This window comes from Molossus molossus, unplaced genomic scaffold (assembly GCF_014108415.1).
Source record: "Molossus molossus isolate mMolMol1 unplaced genomic scaffold, mMolMol1.p scaffold_m16_p_10, whole genome shotgun sequence".
NCBI lineage: Eukaryota > Metazoa > Chordata > Mammalia > Chiroptera > Molossidae > Molossus > Molossus molossus.
Window position 1 is genome coordinate 29,057,999 of NW_023425345.1, and position 15,492 is coordinate 29,073,490.

Here is a 15,492-nt window from a genome sequence, read left to right on the forward strand (position 1 = left end):
GTAAGTTTATTTTGGTTATTCAGTCACTCAACATAATCTTTGTTCTAAAGCAAGTCTGATTTATAACCACGCCCAGAATTATTCAATGAGTAAATAAAAAAAGACCTGCAACATATCATCTTACTTCCGAAAGCTCCTCCGACAAAATTTGAGTTTTCTATTCCTTGTTGCTTCAAGACTTTTGGATGTCTTTAAAAATATGTTTAGCAATGTTATTCAACCTCTTCTAGTTGTTGGAGTCTGATAGGTGGTCTACTTGGACTTATTATTTATTTTTTTCCCCAAAGCAAAGTCCTTTTCTTGAATTTAATACTAGGCAAAATTTTGGATTTTTTTTTTTTTTTTACAGTGGAAGTAATGGAAAGCTTAATGGTTTGTTTATAGTGTCACTTAATGTCTCATATTCTATAAAATGCAAACTTCCAATATGACTTTTATCCAAGAGACATATTATATTTAAAAAAGCAAAATTATAAATAAAATATTTCAAGCAAAGCTTTGAAAAGTATAACATGAAACTAAGTCTAGATATCACCATCAATTAAAATTTCTGGAACTGGTGTTTGATTCTTAGACCTGGGTGTGAAATTTTCCTTTTTTAATGCCATGTCAAACTCTTCCCTAACCAGTGATCAATAGCACCATTTGATGGAGAAATCAATACAGGATTGATTAATATATTTTAATATGTATTTTTAATTTATTTCTAACAGGAATATTTATTTGACTATACTATTGTTTATATTAAGGATTATGGGTTTGATAAAGAACTCTCAACCTTCTGTTATTGTTGTAATAATTAAAATACATATTTTGAAATAACATATATATAAATTAAATAATGAAATAATTATTGTGGAAGTAATTAGGAGACTCAAGAAGCTTCCATTAGGATAAGAATTCTATTTTTTTGACTATATGGTTATTCAAAATAGCCAAATTTTGCATAGCACTTAAAATATACCAGGAACTATAGTATTTGTTTAATGTAAATGATGACATTTAATAATCAGAGTTGGTAGAAATAATTATTGTAATTGTTTTAAATATGAAGAAAATGAGGCTTAATAATTTTAAATAGCTATACCAAAGTAACATAACTAATAATATAAATGAGTTTTCTTTGGTAAATCTTAGAAAATTATTTTTAAAATATGTAGTTAGTTTCTTCCTTTTTCTTTTTACTTTAGTGCAGTAAACTGAAGTCTTAGACTACATACTATTCTGATAACTGATGATGCTTCTCACAGAATAGTTTCCAACTATAAAGATTGTGTTGACTTTCCTTTTCTCTTCATAAGCAGATGGAATAAAGAATTGGAAGAGTGTGAATAAAGCTTGAATGAAACTCAAAACCCTTGTTAGGAGTCTGGAAATTTGGGACTAGACCCAGGGACCACATGTCACTGCAGGGTGATCCATTTTGCAAGGAGGATCAAAAGTATCAGGCAATGTCAGAAGTCTAGTTTGACAGTCAAAGAACAATTCTACCTTTAGATAACTATGTAAATAATAGTTTATACTAGTCTACAAATCAAATCATACATATACATTACTTATCTGTACTCTTTCAAAACTGCATAGTAGATAAGTGTTATCATCTCTATTTTACGGATGGAGTTAGGGTTGAAGCTTGAGAAAGCAGTAAGTTAACTACCTGTGAAAAATGATTAGAGACATTTCTCTAAGTCCAAATCTCACCACCATTTGGTTATAAGAAAGAAATAATGAAAGGGATCAAAGTAATCTCTATTAAAGGGATAGAGAAAGGAGTAAATTGACTATATATCTACTGAAAGAGCTTCAGATCCTGCTTTTTAATGGAAGATCTGAAACCCCAGTCAGTTGTGATTAGTACTTTTTTCCCCTTGTGAAGGAAAAGTTAGGGGGCAGAGAGAGGGACAGAAATCTCTTTCTACCCATGCTTTCATTGCTCAGCAAAATTAATGTGAGTTTGAGTTTATTTATCATCTATCTATCATCTATCTATCTATCTATCTATCTATCTATCTATCTATCTATCTATCTATCATCATCATCTATCATCATCTATCATCTATCATCATCATCTATTTATCATCTATCTATCCATCTACCTACCTATCATCCATCTATTATCTATCTATCTATCTATCTATCTATCTATCTATCTATCTATCATCTATCTATCTATCTACCTATCATCTATATATCGACACATATACCCAAGCAAAATTTTAAATGAATAAGTGAATGATGCTCATATGTCATCCTGAAGCATAAAGTGGGGTGGAGGTTCAGAGGTAGAGGATAGATCTGGGGAATCATTATTTTATAACAAGCTCTCCAGGTGATTTTTAAAATCATAGACCTTTGGGTACACCACATCATATGTCATAATGCAGAAAATAACTGGCAGTAATATCCCGAGTACATAGATCAATTAGTGTCAGGTTATTACTTTCCTCTAAGTGGAATTTCAGAGTTGGCTATCTCCAATTTCTCTCTACATATACCTCTGTTTCTCTTTCTCTGCTTCTCTCTTAAAATACTTTTCCTAATGTCTATTTCTGTCCCCTCTTCTTATGTCTGTTACTCTCAAAATAGTCTCTGATGTTATATTTACTTGTTCTTTGTAAGATGGCAGTTTCACACTGTACTTATAATGTTCAACACCATTTAAAAAATTTTTCTCATCAGGCACACAGATGCAATAGCCATCCTAGGCTTATACATAAAAATCAAGTGTGAGGCTCACATTAATGAATACATAGAGTTTGGAGCGTTGTACATTTTTTCCCTCTCCTCTTCCTTGAGGTTTGTTTTGCTCAGATGTTGTCTCTCCTGACTCTCCTTGTAACTGCAAAACTCATTTGCAGGCTTATGAACTTAGTGAACTTCCAAGGTAGTTATTTCTTGAGAGAGAGAGAGAGAGAGAGAGAGAGAGAGAGAGAGAGAGAGAGATGCATTGGCTAAGCAGTCATCTCTCTTATTCTTTAAATTTGTAGTGAAAGATATTATTTCAGGGGCTTAGGAATTTTCTCTTGGTGCTGCATATATATGATTTGATCTGGTAATAAACGTAAAATATAGTCTTACATAAACGTACACACAAGCTAACAGTTGAAGGTGGCAAATGAATTATAGAACACAAAACTCGTACCTAGTAGCCTGACTGCCCTGTGTGTATAAAATTTCATACTATGTGAACAGAGCTTCTTTAAAAGACTTTTCCCAAATAATATTTCTAACAGTGTAAGAAACTGGGACCTTGAAGTAAACCTTTTCATTTTTGAAAGTGCATTTACTACTTTAAGATTCTGTCTAGAATCCTCTGTGCATTTATATGCTGCTTCCTACTGCTTGCCCTGTGTACCTGAGTTCTGAACAGTGGAACAGGAGAAACCAGCTTATCCTCCAAAGCTCATTTCTGACTGAGGAGAGGGTACAGGTCAGTGCTAGCGTAGACTGCCGAATCTTACTGCTTTGCTATCTGTGCGCTGTGTATTGAAACTCAAGTGAAATGCAGTATTCTGAATCAATCGAAGATGTTGATTGAGCACCCATGATGTGTTAGGTAGAGTAAGAAATTAAAATTGGATTAGGAAAGGCCCATACCCTCAGGAACTTAAAATTTAGTTAGCTACAATTTTGTTTTAATGTGAAAAATTATATACCAATAATACCAAAAATAATCTTAAAAAGTAAGTTAAAGTTTAGGTGATAGTAGCTGCAACAAATACAGTAAGTTAAAGTTTAGGAGATAGTAGCTGCAACAAATACAGTAGACAAACGATCAGTATTCAGAATATTTGACAATTGTCAACATATCAGTGAGTAAAAGATCAATAATACATATCAAAATGTGCAACTGATATAAAAAATAATTTGGCCCGTAAGCAGTAGTTTGCTGCTTAAGTTAGAAGGCTATTGCGATAATCTTGAGAGCATTAGTTATCATGAAGTAGAGATAATTAAGAGATACAATTGCATATTTTATATACTTTGAAGTAGGAATCAACAGGATTTGCTGATAAGTTTGATGTGAAGTGGGAGAGAAAGCGGTGTCAAGAATGATTTCAAGATTTTTATCTGAGAAACTGAAGGTGAAGACTGCTGTTCACTGAGCTAGAGAAGATTAAAGAGGGTTCATTTTGAAGGAAGAAATTAGAAATTCAGATTGGTATATTTTAAGCTACTTAAAATCCAGATGGGAATGACTAGGAAGATAGTTGGAAAAACAAATCTGGAACTCATGATCTTTGTCTGGAATGAAGGTATACTTTGGGGAGTCATCAGTATATGGATAGTATGAAACCCATGAGACTTGATGAGATCACTAGAGAATGAGTATGGAAATAGTTTTAATAATGGACTGTGGACTACAATCCAAACACAACTAATGAGACATAAAGTGGTAGGGTACAGTGAACATTTATTAGAGAAAAGGATTATAATTCTCAGTCATAAAGAAAAAATTGTTGGATTGGGGTTCTAGAGAGTATAAACTGAGAAATGAGAGATTGTCAGATAGGAACTATTACTTTTGAGTTTCAGTTGCTGGTAATAGGATTTAACATCTAACTCTGGGAATGTGTAATTGAAGTAGAAATAAATCAAGATCATCAGAGTAGAGAAGGTTAAGAGACTGAGAAGTCTTATTTGGACTGTTTATGTATTTATTAAAGTAACCAAAGAATATTGGTAGGAAAACAATGAGCATTATTATAAAGCTGAAATAATCAATACATTGAAGGAAATGTTGAGTTCTGTAGAGAACTGCAAAAAGAAAGAAGTTGACAAAACTATTTACATGGAGATTAAAAGATTTTTTTCCACCTATTTTGTTTTTAGTAAGTAACATAGGGAGGAAAAAAATGATCTGAATGTAACAATCAGAAATACCTACCACACTTCCAAAGCTGGTAACTTGAAAAGTACAGAAGACATACTACAAGAAAGAGCATAAGGAAACTAGTATGCTTCTAAAATTTTCAGGTTTCAATTTAAACTGGAGATAAAAAGAAATGCTCTAAGGAGTTTCTGAGAATAAGGGTGATTGAAATCCCTGTTTCTGGTGAAACTAAGGAAGAGTTTTGGAAGTTGGGAAGGGGTAAGAGATGGGGTTACAATAGGGGTACACAGATCTTATAAGGATAGGGTTCCAGGTGATGAGAGATGGCATCTTTTACTTTTGAGAACTGTAGTAAACAAAAATAAAGGGAATGCTAGTCCTGACAGACTCAAGGTAGTGAGGCTATGGGCCATGAGAGTAGAGGGAAGAATAGAAGCTTTGTTTGACAGCCCAAGTGTCCATCAGTAGACGAATGGATCAAAAAGCTGTGGTACATATACACAATGGAGTACTATGCAGCTGTAAGAAAGAAAGATCTCTTATCCTGTGAGACTACATGGAGGGACCTGGAAAGTATTATCCTAAGCGAAACAAGCCAAACAGAGAAAGACAAGTATCATGTGATCTCACTTATTTGTGGAATATAATGAACTTAACAGTCTGAGTAATGGGGTAGTCCCAGAGATGTGGAAGTGGGGTACAGACTGACAATCCCCAGAAGACGGGGTGTGGGGGAGAGATAAACCACAGAACTTATATGCATGTATACATGAACAATGGGCATGGACAACAAAGCTGGGGACAGGGCAGGGAAGGTGGGGGAGGGGGAATCAGTGGGGGGAAAAGGAGAAACATCTGTAACAAAAATTAATTAATTAATTTTAAAAAAAAGAAGAAGAAGAAGCTTTGTTTGAGAGCAGATCTTTGTCCTCTCCTAATTCTTTGATGGAGCAACATGTAGTCCAGGGGAGGAGCAGGATTACCAGAAGGAAGAGGGATCTTATATTTTATGAAAACAATAAAAGTAAGAAACATATTTTTAAATGACAAGTTTTCCTTGTATAATAGATAGCAATCTTCGAAAATAAAAATAAAAAAGAAATACAGATGTTTAAACTTTGCAAACATGTAATAAAATCTGCATGCTAATAATTTAGGTTAACCACTTATATGGGTGGAAATGGAATTTCTAGCTTCTAATATAATCTGCAGTAGATGGAAAAAGAGAAGTAGGAAATAAATATATTTTACCAAATCAACAGAAGATAAGTAAAAGAAACATGAAAAGCAATTAATGATAACAGAAAACAAAGTAAGAAGATAGATTTTGATATATCAGCTATCATAATCATTGTAAATAAATTAAACTAATTAATATCTGGAGTATATGAGATTGATTTAAAATTAATTCCATCATTTGTACTTACTAAAACAAACCTAAAACATTAGTACACAATAAATAAAAATTATGCAATATGGCTCATGAGATAAATATTAAAAAAATAATATTGTCACAATATTAATATATTTAAATATAATTTCAACAAGAACACACTCTTATGGATAAAAATAACATAAAGGTAAAATAAAGTTATATAGAAGATATTTCAATAATAAATATATTACCTATTAGTGTATCTTTGACATAAATAAAACAAAAGACAAATAACATTCATCATGTTAAAAACTTGTAACATAAATTTTAGGTGAAACAGATAATATAGCCTAGGGTAAAGAATATTTGAACTATAATTTGATTTAGGATATTTAAGTAGATTCTTGAGTACAATAAAAAAGGAAACTATTCCTGTTGTAAGCATTATGGAACATTAGCTGAAGTTGAGTATTACAAAAATCACAAAGAATATTTTACCAATTTTTCACCAAGCTTTAATAATTCAAGCCATGTGCTATGAACAAAATTAAGAAAAACTAAATATCACACACAAAAATATGGCTTAAAATAAACATATTAAGGTACCAAAATTTTACTCTTAAATAGTTCATGGGTAAAAGTGGAAATTAAAATGAACATTATAAAACCTATATTATTCAATTAAATAACAATGATTCATACTTCTGAGTAGAGCTAAAGTGGTATTTAGAGGTAAGGCTATAGCCTTATGAGTATAATTAAAAGATAAAAAAACTATTTAGAAATAAAGAAATAAAAATGTACATAAAATATAAATATTAGAAATTAAATAAATAATAAAACATCTCTTGAATCTAAAGTAAACAACCCAAAAAGTTCTTACAGGTGAATTTTACTAAGTCTTCAAGTAAGAGATAACTGCTTTAAACACTGCACTGGAAAGAGAGATACACCACTCTATCTGAACAAAAAATGAAAAAATGTCCTTGGGTGAGGATTAAAAAAATAAGTAAATAAATAAATATCTGTAGAATCTTAAAGAAACAATTAAAGTATTATTAAATAAAATCCTAGAAATTTCTAGGAAATCATATATTTGAGTGCTTTTCAATATGTATTTATACTTATATATGTATGCTATAGAAATCTGAATTTTAAAATTTATTTGGAATATTTCAGATTAAACATGGAATTTTTAGGTTTTAATATTCTTTCTATGCACTTGTAAACCAGAAAATTATATATTTATGTTTTTTTCATGCATGATCAAAAACTGGAGACTGACAGAGACTAGTAAAGATACCTTCTTTATATTAAATTTACACAAAGTGTTATTATAATAACCACAATGAGTATATTATTTTAGGGTCTTGGATGCTCTGCATAAATGGGGTTGTCTGATATGTAACATCTAATGACTTAAAAATGCATTAGAGTTATTTATCAAGAGTAATATCACATAATCTACATGAATTTCAAGTCTGAAAAGTATGGTTTAATATAAATACCAGATATAGTATCAGGAAAATTAAAGGATTAAGTCTGCTGGTTCCCCAATGTACTCCTGGAAAATCACATGACCTCTCTAAAATCCAGTTTCTTCAAATGCAAATTGTTGTTTTATAAATTTCTTTATTAATTTTTAAAATAATTTATTGGGGTGACATTGGTTAATAAAATTATATAGGTTTCAGATGTACAATTCTATAATACATCATCTGTATATTTTATTGTGTGTTCACCACCAAAAGTCACATCACTTTCCATAACCATTTATCCCCCCATACTCTCTTCTCTCTCCCCCCAGTCCCCTTCCCCTCTGGTAATAATAGCCATGCTATTGTCTATGAGTTGTTTTGTGGTGTTTTTTCCTTTCTTAATCCCTTCACCTTTTCCAGGCAGCCCCAAACCACCCTCCCCTCTGACATCTGTCAGTCTGTTCTTTACCTATGACTCTGTTTCTGTTTTGTTTCTTATTTTACTTTGTTCACTAGATTCCACATAAGAGTGAAATCATATGGTACTTGTCTTTCTTTGACTGACTTCTTTCACTTAGCATAACGTTGTCAGGTCCATCCATGCTGTCACAAAGGATAAAATTCCCTTTCTTGTTTTTACAACCAAGTAGCATTCCATGTGTAAATATACCACAGTTTTGTTTTTTTTATCCACTCATCTAATGATGGACAATTGTGCTGTCTCCAAATCTTGACTATTGTTAATAACACTGCAATGAACATAAGGGTGCATATATTCTTTCGAATCAGTGTTTTCGGTTTCTTCAGATATATTCCCAGAAGTGGAATCGCTGGGTCTTAAGGCAGCTCCATTTTTACTTTTTTGAGGAAACTCCATACTGCTTCCCACAGTGGCTGCACCAATCTGCAGTCCACCAGACTGCACATGCCTTTTCTCCACATCCTCACCAGCACTTGTTTGTTGATTAATTGAAGATAGTCATTCTGACAAGAGTGAGGTGATATCAGAATGATTTTAATTTGCATTTCTCTGATGATTAGTGACATTGAGCATCCTTTTATATGTCTACTGGCCATCTGTATGTCCTCTTTGCAGATACATGCAAAAAATTAATAAAACTAGACCACCTTCTTATACCATACACAAGAATAAACTACAATGGATTAAAGACTTAAATGTTAGGCTCAAAATCATAAAAATCCTAGAAGAAAACATAGGTAGCAAAATTTCAGACATTTTCTTAGCAATATGTTTTCTAATATATCTCCTTGGGCAAGGGAAACAAAAGAAAAAATAAACAAATGGAACTACATCAAACTAAAAAGTTCTGCACAGCAAAGGAAACCATCAACAACATGAAAAGAAAATCCACTGAATAGGAGAACATAGTCACCAATGATACATCTTATAAGTGGTTAATATCCAAAATTTATAATTTATAAAACTCAACAGTAAAAAATAAACAATCCCATTAAAAAATAGGTGAAGGACCTGAATAGACACTTCTCCAACTGTAAACTGTTAATTGTCATTGTGTTACTCCTCTGACAAAGGTAAATAATATATAAGAAGGATCTTCGTAAACTGCAAACCTGCTACCTAAAATTGACAAGTGCCTAAGTCACTATTTTTGTCATAAGTCAAGTTTCATTTGTACAAGTGACAAAAGATGATTTACCTAAAAGAGGAACCTATTATAAAAGGTTTTGGAAAACCCAAAGTATCATTGGAAAGGGCAAAGAACCAGGAGAAAAACCCAAAACGCAGCCAAGTTTGTTCAGCAGTGGTCCCACTTCCTGCTCTCTGGTCTCCAGATGCCCACATGTACATATCTGACACCACAGGTATCAGGATGCTGCTGCCAACACTGCCAACCTCTGCTCGTGGAGAAACAGATGTAGTTGCTGCCACTGCAGGACTCACCACTTCTTTGCATCAGTAACTGTAGAATCAATCTCTAAGTTGACTTTGGTGATTGGCAAATTACAGATAAAGTGCATCATAGTCACAGGGATGATAGAAAAGTAAATAGAATATCTGGAATAACAGCTTCAATTAATGGGAGTTAGTGCAGAGGCTGCATGGCCCAAAATAATGAGTAATACTATGAATCTTTTATTTAATCTCTCCAAGGATGTTGATAAAAAAAGTTAAGTGACATATCTAAAGTCACAGAATTATTATGGGACAGACATACAAATAGAAACTCCCATATACCTTGACTTCAAATCATACAACCATCAACTATTCTAAATTGTTTCAATAAGAAGTAAGCCTGCTATGTGTGTGTGGTGTTTTTTTCCCCTTATTACCTGGGGATCGAGGGATACACCGAATCTCTTATAACTGTACTGATGCCCTGGAATAGTTAATGATAAAGCTGTTAACTTAAAAACAAACAAAATGTTTTTCTTGGTTCATGATGGGTAAAAGTTCTCTATGTTTTAAATGGTGTACAATGTTATAAATCCTGCATTCTTTCATAAATCAAAAAGAATGAAACTCCATTATGAAGCTACTGTGATGCTGAGATGCCAGCACAGATTTGTCTATTTAAGCACTACTCAAATCTGTCTACATTTCATTGACCTCTTTCCAAATATAAAGTGCTACATCAATTCTTAATGATAACAACAGTGACCTAAGTTACTGATGTCTAATGGCTTTCAGCTTTAAATGTTGATGGTGTAAGTTTAGTTCACGAGAGACTAGTGCCTACACCATGGAAACCTCTATCACAATCAGTACTAATTTGCAGTCTAAACAGAAAGGCCAAGGTTTGACTAAAGAGGCTAAATTCCCTTCTTTCTTGTGACTATTCCCACTAGCTGGGTATTAAAAGCAAATTTTGAATATAGTCACTTTGCACAAATTCATATTTATGCATGAGATAAAGCATGACAGATCCAATTTGCATTGAGAGGACAGTGTTATATGTTGGAATGAGATCATGGTTAACAGTCAGAGACCTAGGTTTGAGTACCAGGGCTATTGCTTTTTCAGTATTGTAACCTTAGATGAGTCAACTAAACTTCATGACCCTCAGTTACTTCATCTGTAAAACGGAGTTCAAAATAAATACCTATTGCACAAATTTGTAGTATCTCAAGGAAAATGAATAATAAAGCATTGTGGTTAAACTGCTATTCAGATGTAGGTCATTATTCTCCTTTCAACTTTTATTGTTAACTGATTTACTACACAATCTGGTAGCCAGTACTACAAAATATTTAAGGAAATTAGTGAAACCTGTGTCAACTCAGTTACTACAGCTTATTACCTTTTTTCAGCTTTATTGAGTTAAACTTGACAAAATGTAAGATACTTAAAGTGTGCATTGTGATGATTTGATGTATGTATGCATTGAGAAAGGCATCCTCTCACGTAATTAAAATACCCATCACTTAATACACACACACACACACACACACACACACACACACACATAAATATAATCGTTTCTGGTGAGCACAATATTACTTTTTATTTGGAAAGAATGCTATGAGTCTTCTAGGCTATTATAGGGTGGAAATTTATTATTAACAAACAGTAAGAGATATTTGGGCTGCTACCATTGAAGGGAAGGTGCTGCCTTCATTATTAAGTAAAGTTCCAAAATTGGTTTAAGGTTTCACTACAGCTCTTACATTTATCAGCAAATCCCATCAATGCCACCTGAAATTATATCCAAAATATATTTATTTTTTCTATCTTGTCTTCTTGCTTCTACTCTTCCTCACTTTCTGTAAATTCCTTACTCATCGCCATTAAAGTCTTTTAAAAAACATTCGAATCATATTTCTTTCAGACTTAAAACTATGTAATGGTTTCTCACTGCATTTAAAATGAAGTCCAAACTCCATACATGCATAACCTGGCACCTGCCTTCTTCCATGTTTGTATCTCACGTCGTTCTCCTCTCTGACTTCGATGTAAAGGTTTTCTTTCATATTTTTGATTGGGCCAGATTTTTGCTCCCTCCAGGACTATTTTGCCAGTGCTTGCTCCTCTGAAATGCTCCTTGCCCATTTTTTTCACAAACTTAACACCTCAAACTTCAAGTCCCAAGATAAATGTCAGCCCTTCAGAAAAGTCTTTCTTGAATATGCACAGTATCTTAACTCCCTACTCGTTTTATTTTTTTTATCATCACCTGAGGACATTTTTGCATTTATCTTCAGATAGAGTTGGAGGGAGAGAAGGGGGAAGAGAGGGAGAGAAACATCGATGTGAGAGACACACCAACTGGTTGCCACCCGCACGACCCCAACTGGGGCGGGGACAAACTGCTACCGAGGTACGTGCCCTTAAGTGGGAACTGAACATGGGCCTCTCTGGACGCTTTAACCACTGAGCCAGGGCTCCCTACTCATTTTAATTAATTAATTGGGTAACTTGCATTTGGTCTGGCTTCCCCTCTAGAATGAGAGCTGCATGATGGCAGAGGGCATGTCTATCAGAATCACCAATATATCTCATGCTCTTAGCAAAAACCTGGCCCATATTTGCTGCTTAATATATATTTACGGATGAAGGAACAGATGGCTGCCTGACTAGCTGGCTGTCTGAATGGACGATGTATTAGAACATTGCCCCTCTTGCCCACCCCTCCCAAAAAACCCCCAACAACAAACTCCATTTGTCAATTAAGATATTGATATTGTTCCTGAAAGTCTGCATGCAAATTTGAACTTTATTTTAAAAACATGATTTCTTATTATAATTTTATAAATTAGTTATCATTTACTTTAAGAAATTTTGGTGAGTTCTTAACAGTTGAAAAGTATCTATCATCAGATTCTTGATTAAGAATTAATAGCATCTGGGAATCAGGAGGCGGGAAGTCCATTGATGCTATCTAGTATGCCCACCCTGCAACTCAGTCTAGGTTGCTCTCTCTGACATCCGAACCATGCAGTTCTGTCATGCACACTTCCATGGACAAGGAATTTACTATTTCCAATTGTTTAACAGCTCTGGCTGCTGGACACTATTTCTCTGAGCTAAAATCTCACATTTTGTTTCTATCCATTTCTTGTAGTTCCATAATTTTTAATCATGAAAATTAGGCTGATCTGTTTGATGCATGAATCCTTCAAATATTTTATTCCCCTTGTCCTTTTCTTCTGGCTAAATACTATCTTTTCCTTACGCTATTAGCCTTGAAACAAATATAAAAAATACGTTTAAAAAACTTTTTGATATATCTGTAATGTAAACATCATATTATAAAGTGAACAATGACTTTCAATATATTTCTGGTCTAAAATTGTATTATGGTTGAATGGGAAACAAACCCACATTACAAATAAATATTATAAATGGTATTGCATAGCCTTAAAATTGTATTAATACATTGTTTTATTTGCTTTTACCAAGTTTTCATATTTTTTTGCAAAGTTAGACAGTTCTTTGAACTAGACTTGGCTTAAAATTATTTAAGTTATATAAGGTTTTTATGTTTATAGATAAATCTGTATAAATTATTAAAGCAGTCATGACTTCCCTATCAATAGCTGAACACAATTTACCACTTTTTTCCCTCTGTGATCTCCTCCTATTATATGTACACATATATGTATTGACTATATGCACTTTGAAAACTTTGATTTGCTGGATTTTAACATATACCATTTGTCCTTAATGTTTTACTAATGTTAGTATTCTGGACATTAAACTTGATGACAGTAGAGTAAAACAATAAACTATAAAGCATATGTAAGCTTTTATGATTATACTAAATTTAAAATATTATCTTTGTGAAATATGTAAAAACATGGAATCTTGTTTGGTAATAACATTTGTACATGTGTCCATGAAAAATTTTATCTGTGTTATGAAAGGTGATCATATAAAGATAAAAGAAATCTGCTGTAGATGAAAATGTAAAAGTAGGGAGTTACAGCCGTGGCCAGTATGGCTCAGTTGGTTGGGTGTCATCCCATGGACCAAAAGGTAACCAGTTTGCTTCCAGGTCAGGGCACATGCCCTGGGGGTGTGGGCTCTATCCCTGGTAGGGGACGTGCAAGAGACAGCCGATGAATGTTTCACTTTCACATCAATATTTCTCTCTCTTTCCCTCCTCCTTTCTCTTTTGCTAAAACTCAATAAAACAAACAAACAAAAAACCAGGGAGTTACACATAAGATTGTTGATAGTTAAATAAAATAAGATTTTTCCGTATTCATTATTAATATCTTTCCAAAAATAGATCCATTGGGAAAACTATCAATAGTAAAAGAGGAACTGACCCATTCCATTTGAATGAAACACATTTCAAAACAAATAAAGTTAGAAGTTTTAATTATGATATTTGAGTTTAGGCCTCTTTCTGGATTTTAGACAATTGGGGAGTTACTCTAGAATTCATATCTGCAGCTCAATAAATAAACTAGACTCCATTAATTTAAGAAGACAAACTAGCATTTCTGACCCTGTCTGATTTTCCAAATACTTTCTGGAGCTTTATTTTGCTACAATGATTGGATTAAGAATGAGCACATGGCCCAACCTGAGACAATGGTGTTTTTGCTGATGTTTTCAACAGTGAAATTATTTTCTCCTTGGGATAGCTGCAGGTGGCCATCAATACCACAACAGGGAAGGGTCTGCCTTAAAATGAAGGCAACAGACTAAAAAACATTGCCTAAAGACCACAGGTGAATGATGTAACGTGATGACGTTATATGAGCTATTGAATCTTAAAATCTCCAATTTAGAAGATAAAGTGGCCAATGCATTTGTTTTGATATATCTGCTAGTATACATTTGCTTTAGATATTTGCATTTAAGAGTCCTGACTTTTACACATATTATATACTTAGTTCACACTTCAACTCTTCAGATAAAATGGACTAATACAACTTTCTGCCGCATTGCAGTCCTGTTTTAGACGCTTAGGTAATAGCTGTATCTATGGGTACAGCTCTTCAAAAGCTTAATTCAGTCATTTTTTTCCTTTTACAAAAAATATATTTATTTTTTAAATTATGTAACCAAATATCAGTTGATGCCCTTTTATATTTTGAGATTTAAATTAAGTTAGCTGGATATCCCCGTTCAATATCTTGAGAGAGTGCCATGTCTTCCCCAAGAATGTTGCCAGTTCTTTATGTTTTATCCTCAAGGTATTTACTCTTTCTGTTAATCTTTTAGTCTTCCTTATCTCACTTACATGACTCTTTTTGTTTCATGTGTTGATTATGCCTACTGAGAGTTGTCACTGAGGATCTTTTAATTTCCCTCAAACCTCTTACACAAGGCACATTTACATCACAAACTTGTAATGGCCCGGAGAGCAGAGTGTGGTTCTCTCTGCAGCCAGGAGATTAGCACTGGCCAGCTTTTCTAAATATTAGCACGTTCTTACATATTGTCCAGATTTTTGCTCTTGCTCTGTTTTACTTTTCTGCCCCCCATCTTTGCCTTTCTTAAGCCCTGTTTATTTCACCTGCAGAGTGTTTTGGTTCCCTCTTTTTCCACAATTCTCAACTCTGTTCCTAAAGCTTCACCTTCCTTACCAAAATCACTATGAGGCTGTTTGCTCAAATAACAACCCCATTCGTGAACAAAGGAACGTTGTTGCCCTCTTACTACACTTTAAGAAGATGCTCAAATGCTTTCATTCATTCAATACATACCCTTCTCTCTTTCCTCATACCAAAATATTTTCAGTGAAGGGGTTCAGAAGAGAGAAGCGATCTCTGCTAATTAATACAAAGAAGACAGGTCATACCCATGCAATTTCTCCAGGAGTAGCCACACGTGAAATTTCACCCCTGGCAATCCAACTCAGATCTGGAGT

At 33.5% G+C, this 15,492-nt stretch overlaps 1 pseudogene; it reads left to right on the forward strand.

The window, feature by feature from the left end:
* LOC118623361 overlaps window positions 1-15,492 on the forward strand; it is a 103,005-nt pseudogene that overhangs the window by 53 nt on the left and 87,460 nt on the right.